This window comes from Antechinus flavipes, chromosome 6 (assembly GCF_016432865.1).
Source record: "Antechinus flavipes isolate AdamAnt ecotype Samford, QLD, Australia chromosome 6, AdamAnt_v2, whole genome shotgun sequence".
Classification (NCBI taxonomy): domain Eukaryota; kingdom Metazoa; phylum Chordata; class Mammalia; order Dasyuromorphia; family Dasyuridae; genus Antechinus; species Antechinus flavipes.
The window spans coordinates 124,942,580-124,954,052 of NC_067403.1; positions in this window are offsets into that span (position 1 = coordinate 124,942,580).

The window sequence follows — 11,473 nt, forward strand, 5'->3', positions numbered from 1 at the left end:
AGATCCAGAGTTTTCATCAGAGATTTTATCAATGAACAGAGTTCATAATAAAGTGCACTGGGAGTAGGAATAAGAGTTAAAAGGTGATCAAGCAGCAACTTTGAGATATATGTGCCTAAGTAGTAACCTTATGACCATTACAATGCTTGGACATGCTACAGGACATCAAGTGATTGGTCTATTCCAGGAGCAGCTGAGGTTGGTGAAAAGCATGCAGTGTATTGACCCAATCAAGGCTGGTGAGAAGCCAGCAGTGTATTGACCCAATCAATCCAGACACAACATCTTACCATAGACAAACTCAGCTAAGCATGCCATCCAATGGAGATTTCAGAATAATCCTGCTTTCTCAGTTTTCTTGAGATTCTTATTTTGATCTTTTGTTTGCTTTAACTTCCTTAGAATTTGTCTTACTGATCTTTGCCCCTGAGCCACCTCAATGATTAGTGACATTTAGAGAACTATCAAAACTAAAAAAAAACTTCAGAAAAGATCACATAAGAAGTCTTGGGTCCAGAATCAGAGCTTTTTGTGACCTTATACCTCCCAGGGGACAGATAGAAAGCTCTCCTCTTAGACTTTAGTTTATACATTTTAAAGGCAGAAGTAGTGCTTTATTTGAAGTGTAACTTGCTTTACTTTACTAGGAGAAAGTAGTCTAAAACACTCAAGGATTCTGTAGGGATAATAATGGGCATTATAATTAATCTATCTTAAAAATATAATTCCTAAAGATATTTTGCAATTAAAATATATAATATTTTTACAATGGAGGCAAACAGGGTAAGAAGATGGATAAGGTATTTCTACAAGATTATATCCTGCACTTTGTTACAAGAGAATGTATTCTCCCTCATTTCATAACTTATCTGCCACAGATAAGCTTCCTCTCTTCCTTCCTTCCTTCCCTCCTTCCCTCCCTCCCTTCTCCTTCCCTCCCTCTCTCCCTTCTTTTCTCTCTTCCTCCCTCTTTCCTTCCCTCCTTCTTTCCCTCCTTCCCTCATTCCCTTCTTCCCTCCCTTCCTCCCTCCCTCTCTCTTTTCTTCCTTCCTTCCTTCCTTCCTTCCTTCCTTCCTTCCTTCCTTCCTTCCTCCTTTCCTTTCCTTTCTTTTCTTTCTTTCCCTCTATCTCTCCCTCCCTTCCTTCTTTTTTTCCCCCTTTCATTTTTGTAATTGTATTCTAGAGGTCTTGGGGAAAGGAGAGATTTCTGAGACTTCTCACAGCCAGAAGATCAATATTCTGATATGTTCTTATTTAAAGTGTATAGTACTTTTTAACAGTGCTGATCTCTTGGCTTGAAGCCCAGAGGAAGTTTCAGAAAAGGTGAATAGGGTGTCTTAATTCATTCTATTAAATAAAACTCTGGGTTTGTTTTTTCAAAATTCTCAATGTCCCTCTTAAAAGACTAGCAGATTATTAGATATTCAATGAGGCACAGTCCAACAAAATTCCATGAATGATATTCTATCTATATAAATGTTGTCATTAGAATAAGCTTGAGTTAAATTGCTATTAACAGCTGTACGGCTGTCCTACACCATTTGACATCTACCCAAGAAATGCATCTTGGCGCCAATGAGAATTCTTTGTCACACAGATTAATACTTAAAATGTGTGGGAAATGCAGTGGAATCACTGCTTCATTGAATCCATTCATAATATTTACAAAATAAGTATTGAGTTTTCTTTTCAAATGCTTATATTGATTTTCCCCTATTCCTCCCATCCCCTCTCCCTTTTTACAATACTTTTATAACAACTATAAATAAGTTGCAAGGAAGTGCCTCTTTTGAATATCTAAATGCTTTTTTTTTTACTTCCATGGCCAGAAATATTAATGTTTCTTTTCTGAAATAGTTGATGCATTATGCTGTATTATTCTGGTATATTCATAGCCAGATTTTGCCCTCTTTGCTTTGTGTCATTAGTACATAGTAGACTATCAGACTTACCAAAATAAATAGATCTATCAAATTCCTATTAAATAAAATCTTTAAAAATCTCAAATTCAAAACCTTAGCAGCAGCAGCCTAAGAGGTCACTTTAATGCCTTTCTAGGGGGTTATTAAATATCTACTTGAAGCCCTCTGGCCATGGGAATCTTCCCATTTCTATTTTGGGAGAATTCTCATAGCCAGATTATACCCTTTTAAATTTGCAATGATGAGGGAGAGGATGATAACATTTGCATATTGCCTTTTGATTTGCATACCACTTTAATATATAATTTTCTTTTATCCTCACAGTAACTCCTAGAAAGAGGTGTTATTAGTACCTTAATTTTATAGATGAACAAACTAAGGTAGGTGGCTACTAACTGACATATATAAAGATACAGAGCTAGGGTGTGAATTCAGGATTTCCTCATTACAGTTTCAATATTTTGTTCACAGTGACACCTCAGAAATCTTGATGATATTTGTCTGAGCAAAAAATAGCAATAAGGGTAGGGACCCTTAACTTCATCCATTCAGATCTCAAATTCTATGATAAGTGTGAAAACCCTAGTGATAAGTGTCTCTGAATTCATGGCTTATCATGAATCCTCTTCTCAAAATGTTTTCAGCTCATTAAAAACTTCAAGCACAGGCCCCAACTTGTGCTTTGGTAAAGAGCACTGGATTCTTTGGAGAATCCAGTGTTACTCCTATGTTATAATGAAACATCAAAGGGACAATTCAATAGAAATCTTAAATTGAGTCATAATTGGCCTTTCAGGAACTTTTATCTTGGATGGGGTCAACTACAAGTCATGAATTTTAGTAATTAATGATATAGATATACTATCTCTAAGCCTTTCTGAGACTTCTTTTCCCTCAGATTAAACATGAACTTTTAAAAATTGATTATATATATATATATGTTGTGGCTTTAAATCATTCACTATTCTAGTTGTCATTCTCCAAGTATATGCTAGTTTGTTAATGGTTTTCATAAAATGTGGCATCTCAACCTGAATACAATGTTCCAGCTGTGCTGACTCTGACCAGGGCAGTTAATAGAGAATTGTTGCATAATTTCATTGGTAATATTATAAAAGAGAAAATTAAAAAACAGACTTTAATAAATTAATTTTATTTAAATAATTTATGCTTAAATGTGTCATTTTTTTCTAATTGGGAATCAATAAAATGGGGCTTTTAGTTTCAATTCTGATCATGGCTTTAATATATTTTTTCAACATGGAATAATAATCTTTTAATGATGTATAATAATTCTTAGTTGTAGGATCTTGTTTCAATCTTCCAAATTTTAAAGATTTTATTTAATTTACTTTGGTGTTTCACTGAAATGTTCAAAGAACCTAAGACATTTTGATTGAAAATCAATTTAATTGAGAAATATTTTGTTTTAACAGAACATTATCATTACTTCTGTTCATAATTTGTAATTAAATAGATTTTAGAGTTAGAAAGGATTTTCTTTCTTTTTTTTTTCCCCTTGAGATAACTGGGATTAAGTGACTTGCCCAGGGTCACACAGCTAAGAAATATTAGATGTCTGAAGCCAGATTTGAATTCAGGTTCTTGGGACTTCAGGGCTAGCACTCTATCCATTACACTATCTAGCTGCTCCTAGAAAGGGCTTTCAAAGTCATTGAACTATTATTTCATTTACTTACGAGAATACTGAAGCCTAGAAAAGTTAACTGATTGAGGTTACACAAGTTCTAAGTGTCAGGGACAGGATTTGAATTGAACTCTAAATTATTGTTCTTACTAATTTGGAATTCACATTATCAACAGTATTATATCCTGAATTTAAAATGAAAACAGTCAACAGATTATAGAACTGCTTATCATCATCATCAGCATGTCTACAGAATACATTTCAGGAGATTATCTAGCCTCTATTTAAATATCTCCAATAATGGAGAATATGCTACCTATCAAGGCAGTCCATATTACCTTTAAATAACTTTCGGGGTTTGGAAAATTTTCTTTTTCTCAAAACAAATTTACATCTTTGAAATTTCAGCACATTCTCCTGCTGTACTAAGTTGGACAAGTCTGAGCTGCCTTGCAAATGAGAACTGTTCAATTACTTGAATATATCTTCTCCAGGGAAATTTCATCAATTGATTCTTAGAACTTTGAGGTCTTTTTGCCTTCCTTTTCTAAATAATCCAATTTTTCAATCTCCTTCCTAAACAGTTGCACCTTGAACTGATCATATTACTTGAAATGAGATCTAACCAGGATAGGGTATATTCAGAATACTTAGACAGGTAGAATTTGTTTTTTACTAAAACTTATCATAACTAAGGTTCTCCTGAATCTTAATCCTTTAAGTTTGTTTAACATAGATAAACCAGATCCCAAACATCTGTTAGATCCAGATGGCTCTGGAGGAGAAAGTGAAGTGACTTTACACAGTCCTCCCTCACTGAAATTCAATTCACTTGCAGATCATGGCATCACCTTCCTGATATCCAGAACAAAGGACAAACAACAACTTGTGAGCAGTATGAGCTGCTCCCTTGGGACCCAACTGGCCAGTTCCAGTAAGGATCTGGAGACAGATTATCACACACACACACACATACACACACACACACCCCCCAAACACATACATATGTATGTGTGTATATATATATATATATATATATATATATATATATATATATATTATATATATATATATATATATATATATATATATATATATATATATATATATATATATATATGTATCACATAAAATTACAAGTTTCATGATCATTTGATAAGCTTTATTGTCTCCATTTGTTTTCTTTGATCTTAGTTAATTTAGTCTCTTGGACTATTCCACTTCCTCAACTTTGTGAGTAACTCCCATTTGCTTTACTTTCCAGCTCCTTTTTGAATGTTGTCCTTTCCCATTTTTGTGAGACATTTTTATTTCTTGTATTTTTATTTCTGACACATGGTAAGACCACAAATTCTCATCTATCTTATCTATCTCATAATATCTCATCTATCAGTCTATATATACATTAATCAACTTATCTTCTATCTATAACCTATACAGAAAATTTGGATAATTTTAGTCCTCATTTTTTTCATACTTCTTTTGACTTGGGGTTTTATTAATGTTTCTCCAATTGCTGTAATATAATCATATCTGCAATGAGTTTTTTGTTTTGGCTTTTTGCTGATGTAAACTGGAATGTTCTTAGTACCTGACATAAATATGTTCCTGACATTTTAGTATCACATTGTGGTGAGAATGACTCTTCATTTTCATCTACAGTAGAAATAACTAGAAGATTAAGAATAAGATCTTCAAGATTTACCATTTATGACTATCAGTGATTGCTACTGTTTGAGTCTGTGAGGTGATATCATATATGGCATCACGTATGAAATCTATATTGAAAAAAGAACCATTATATTAAATAAAAATCGGGAGGAACTAAAATACTTATCCTCAAGGAATTTATAATCTGGGTGGGTAGATCAAAATAATAGAAAATACTTATGTGCAAATTAACATGGTACTCAAAATGTCTAAGTGCACAGGGAGAGAGAATAAATGAAAAAAGACATAACAAATCTGGAAATTAAAAGTTTTTTGCCTAATGCACAGCTGTGATGGTTGAAGACCAAATGCTAACTATTAATCAAAAGATTTCCTGACTAGGAATTAGCCTTGTGGCTAAGTGAGCTTGAAACTGAAACCAGGATGAATAAGCAGGAGCCAGGGTACCTCCATAGGCCAATGCCAAATCAAAGAAGAAAAGGTTGGGGCCTGAGGTGTGGTGAAAGGAAGGAGGCTGTAACAGAAAGACACTAGAGTCGTTTGTAATCAAAGGTCAAAAAAATGTTCAAGTGCATTTGTTGGGAACTATATTTTTGAAGAAAATTTCATCTACTTTTGGTCATCTGCTTTTATTACTGCTTCCTTCCTGATGCCCTTTGAGTGTACTGAATGGTTATATGTCTTAATTTTCTAAGCAGTTTTTTTTTTTTTTCTACTGCAAGTAAATGCAATAGAGGGTGGGGAGGGTGGTTGTAGACTAGAATTAGTGGTGGATTTGAAAGCTGGAAACAAGCCTGTCTGTTAGAATCAGGCCACTTAAAATGTGGTGAAATTAGGTACATGTTAGACTTCAAGGCCAGAATCAAAATGTAACAGGATATAGTATAAGGATATTTTTGGTTTAATGGCACAATTCAAGATGTTCAGTTTTTGCCCTTAACAAATGGAAGAAAATCTTGGGGAATTTTGGGGAAATTTGAGATTCCTAAAAAACTGACATCTGAAGCCTAATAGTGTGGAGAAAAAAATGATTGGGAAGATTTAATAGCAGTAAAATCTCCATCTGATGTATATACTTCCCCCTAAAATATAAGTATCCTAATTATAAGACCCTCAAAGAGACTTCAGACTATTCTAAATTAATATTCAATATAATAAGCATTCTGTTTTCCCTTCTTCCTCTTCCCCTCTTAGGATCTTTCACTTTCTTTCAAGCTTAACTCACAGATTATTTCTAACACACACACACATACACACACACACACACACACACACACACACACACACATTATTTCCTCCTTGCTTATCAATATTTTTTATTCTCCTCTCTGAAGTTATTTTGAATTTACTTTGCATACATTTTATATTTCCTTATCTGGGTACATGTTACATTTGCACAATAGAAAAGAAGCTCCTTAAGGGCAGGAACTGTTTTGTTTTTGTCTTATGTCTATCACCTAATAGCACCTTGTATATTGTAAGTACTTTGTAAGCAGACATAAATATAATGCTTATAGTACACAGAGACTGATTACTGGGTTAATGATTCTGAAGTATAATCCCGACTCTGTCACCTCATACCATTTTATCATTCTCTTTTGAGACCAACTCAAGGGCCTTGTTGAGAAAGTGTGATTGGTGCAACTAAAAATGCTAGAAAAGGAACAAATTAAAAATCCCCAGTCAAACACTAAACTTGAAATTCTAAAAATAAAAGGAGAGATCAATAAAATTAAAAGTAAAAAAACTATTAAATTAATTAATAAAACTAAGAGTTGGTTCTATGAAAAAACCAACAAAATAGACAAACTCTTAGTAAATCTGATTTAAAAAAGGAAAGAGGAAAATCAAATTGTTAGTCTTAAAAATGAAAAGGGAGGACTCACCACTAACGAAGAGGAAATTAGAACAATAATTAGGAGTTACTTTGCCCAACTTTATGCCAATAAATTCGACAACTTAAATAAAATAGAAGAATACCTTCAAAAATATAGCTTGCCCAAACTAACAGAGGAAGAAGTAAATATCCTAAACACTCCCATCTCAGAAAAAGAAATAGAACAAACTATCAACCAAGAAAAAATCCCCAGGACCAGATGGATTTACATGTGAATTCTATCAAACATTTAAAGAATAATTAACTCCAATGCTAAATAAATTATTTGAAAAAATAGAGATTGAAGGGTTCCTACCAAACTCCTTTTATGACACAGACATGGTACTGATAAGGTAGGTTGAAAACAGAGAAAGAAAATTATTGACCAATCTCCCTAATGAATATTGATGCAAAAATCTTAAATAAAATATTAGCAAAAAGATTACAGAAAATCATCCCCAGGATAATACACTATGACCAAGTAGGATTTATACCATGAATGCAGGGCTGGTTCAATATTAGGAAAACTATTAGCATAATTGACTATATCAATAACCAAACAAACAAAAACCATATGATCATCTCAATAGATGCAGAAAAAGCATTTGATAAAATCCAACAGCCATTCCTAATAAAAACACTTGAGAGCATAGGAATAAATGGACTTTTCCTTAAAATAGTCAGGAGCATATATTTAAAACCTTCAGTAAGCATCATATGCAATGGGGAAAAACTGGAACCTTTCCCAGTAAGATCTGGAGTGAAGCAAGGTTGCCCACTATCACCATTATTATTCAATATTGTATTAGAAATACTAGCCTCTGCAATAAGAGTCGAGAAAGAGATTAAAGGAATTAGAGTAGGCAATGAGGAAACCAAACTATCATTCTTTGCAGATGATATGATGGTATGTCTAGAGAACCCCAGAGATTCTACTAAAAAGCTATTAGAAATAATTCATAATTTTAGCAAAGTAGCAGGATACAAAATAAATCCCCATAAATCCTCAGCATTTTTATACATCACGAACAAAATCCAACAGCAAGAGATACAAAGAGAAATTTCATTCAAAATGACTGTTGATAGCATAAAATATTTGGGAATCTACCTACCAAAGGAAAGTCAGGAATTATATGAGCAAAATTACAAAAAAGTTTCCACACAAATAAAGTCAGACTTAAATAATTGGAAAAATATTAAGTGCTCTTGGATAGGCCGAGCGAATATAGTAAAGATGACAATAGTCCCTAAACTAATCTATTTATTTAGTGCTATACCAATCAGACTTCCAAGAAAATATTTTAATGATCTAGAAAAAATAACAACAAAATTCATATGGAACAATAAAAAGTTGAGATTCTCAAGGGAATTAATGAAAAAAAAAATCAAATGAAGGTGGCGTAGCTGTACCTGATCTAAAATTATATTATAAAGCAGCAATCACCAAAACCATTTGGTATTGGCTAAGAAATAGATTAGTTGATCAGTGGAAAAGGTTAGGTTCACAAGACAGAATAGTCAAGTATAGGAATCTAGTGTTTGACAAACACAAAGATCGTAACTTTTGGGATAAGAATTCATTATTTGATAAAAACTGCTGGGATAACTGGAAATTAGTATGGCAGAAATTAGGCATGGACCCACACTTAACACCATATACCAAGATAAGATCAAAATGGGTCCATGACCTAAGCATAAAGAACGAGATTATAAATAAATTAGAGGAACATAGGATAGTTTATCTCTCAGACTTGTGGAAGAGAAAGAAATTTGTGACCAAAGATGAACTAGAGACTATTACTGATCACAAAATAGAAAATTTTGATTATATCAAATTAAAAAGCCTTTGTACAAACAGAACTAATGCAAACAAGATTAGAAGGGAAGCAACAAACTGGGAAAACATCTTCACAGTTAAAGGTTCTGATAAAGGACTCATTTCCAAAATATATAGAGAACTGACTCTAATCTATAAGAAATCAAGCCATTCTCCAATTGATAAATAATCAAAGGATATGAACAGACAATTTTCAGATGATGAACTTGAAACTATTACCACTCATATGAAAGAGTGTTCCAAATCACTATTGATCAGAGAAATGCAAATTAAGACAACTCTGAGATACCACTACACACCTGTCAGATTGGCTAAGATGACAGGAAAAAATAATGATGAATGTTGAAGGGGATGTCGGAAAACTGGGACACTGATGCATTGTTGGTGGAGTTGTGAATGGATCCAACCATTCTGGAGAGCAATCTGGAATTATGCCCCAAAAGTGATCAAACTGTGCATACCCTCTGATCCAGCAGTGCTACTACTGGGCTTATACCCTAAAGAGATACTAAAGAAGGGAAAGGGACCTGTATGTGCCAAAATGTTTGTGGCAGCCCTGTTTGTAGTGGCTAAAAACTGGAAATTGAATGGATACCCATCAATTGGAGAATGGCTGGGTAAATTGTGGTATATGAATGTTATGGAATATTATTGTTCTGTAAGAAATGACCAGCAGGATGAATACAGAGAGGCTTGGAGAGACTTACATGAACTGATGCTAAGTGAGATGAGCAGAACCAGGAGATCATTATACACTTCAACAACCATATTGTATGAGGATGTATTCTGATGGAAGTGGATTTCTTTGACAAAGAGACCTAACTCAACTTCAATTGATAAATGATGGACAGAAGCAGTTACACCCAAAGAAAGAACACTGGTAAACGAATGCGAACTATCTGCATTTTTGTTTTTCTTCCCAGGTTATTTTTACCTTCTGAATCCAATTCTCCCTGTGCAACAAGAGAACTGTTCAGTTCTGCAAACATATATTGTATTTAGGATATACTGCAACATATCTAACATATATAGGACTGCTTGCCATCTAGGGGAGAGGGTACAGGGAGGGAGGGAAAAAAAATTGGAACAGAAGCAAGTGCAAGGGATAATATTGTAAAAAAAAGTTACCCTGGCATGGATTCTGTCAATATAAAGTTATTATAAAATAAAGTAAATTAAAATAAAATTAAAAAAGAAAATATGCTGTGGGACAGATGGAGACTTTGATTATTGAAGTTTGTTTATTGATCTGAGAACCAGGGTTTATATAACTCTTAAACTAAGGTAGCAATAGTACCAGATGTCTCTAAGTTAATTAGTTTACATTCCATGGTTACAGTCTAGGTACGCATTAACTTTAAGCCAAAACTAATAGAACTAATTCATTAATAGCAACACAGTTATAAAATTATCTAGTTTGTGATGTATGCATTCTTTGCCACAGCTATCTTATGTTTATATTAGACATGGTTTCCTGTCTACATGTCCACATAGAAGACTCCCAGACAGATTACATACTTGTGCCAGCAGCACTTCTTGGTACCTATCAGGTCAGCTAATCCCATTCTCAACCTTGGTCATGAAAGAATGGTGAGCCTGCTGCAAATCAACCCTTGCATTAACCTTTTAACTTGCATTAACCCTTGAATAGTTTTTTAGGAGATCAGCTTGTTGCTGGCCCTCTGTACTTTTTCTTATTTTCCTTAGCTACAATGTGTTAGATTTGGAGTTTTTGATCTTAGATGTTCTTTTCAGGAGTAAGTCTATGATACATTGAAGAAGAAATAATTGTTGAATGACTGAATAAAAGTCACTGGAAGCTTGTAATCCATCAGGAGGGGGAGGATATAATGCATAAACAAGTGAAAATACTCATGATATGAGTAAAAGACTAGTGACTATCTTCTTTATATTTCTTTGATTATACATTTAAATAAACATTAATTATTTGGTGGCAAAGAAGTGAATCAGATTATTCTTTCCATTTCTCAAAAGTTAGACTATTATGATTTAGATATTACTATATTACAGGGAATAAAATACAGGGCTATTAACTACTTTCAAGTGAAATGCATTATGTTCAGGAGTATGAAGCGAAACGAATATATGTAGCTACAATGCAAAATTCTATATAGAATACCTGGGGATGTGAGCAAATATTAGACTATCCTTATGGATTTTTTGAAGAAAGACAATAAATCAAACGAAGCTTAATAGCAAACAAGCTCTTCTGATACATTAAAAACTCCTTGAGGACAGGTACTGTTTGATTTTATTTCTTTGCTTCCCCAACTTTATATATATATATAACTGTGGATACTCACATCAGAAAAGCTTTGAAAGACTTACATGAAATGGTGCTGAGTGAAGTCAGCAGAGTCAAGAGAACATTGAACACAATAACAGCAAATTTATGTAATGATCAATAGTGATAAATGTGGCTCTTTTCAACAATGAGGTGATTCAAGGCAATTCCAATAGACTTGTGATAGAAAGTGCCATCTGCATCCAGAGAGAGA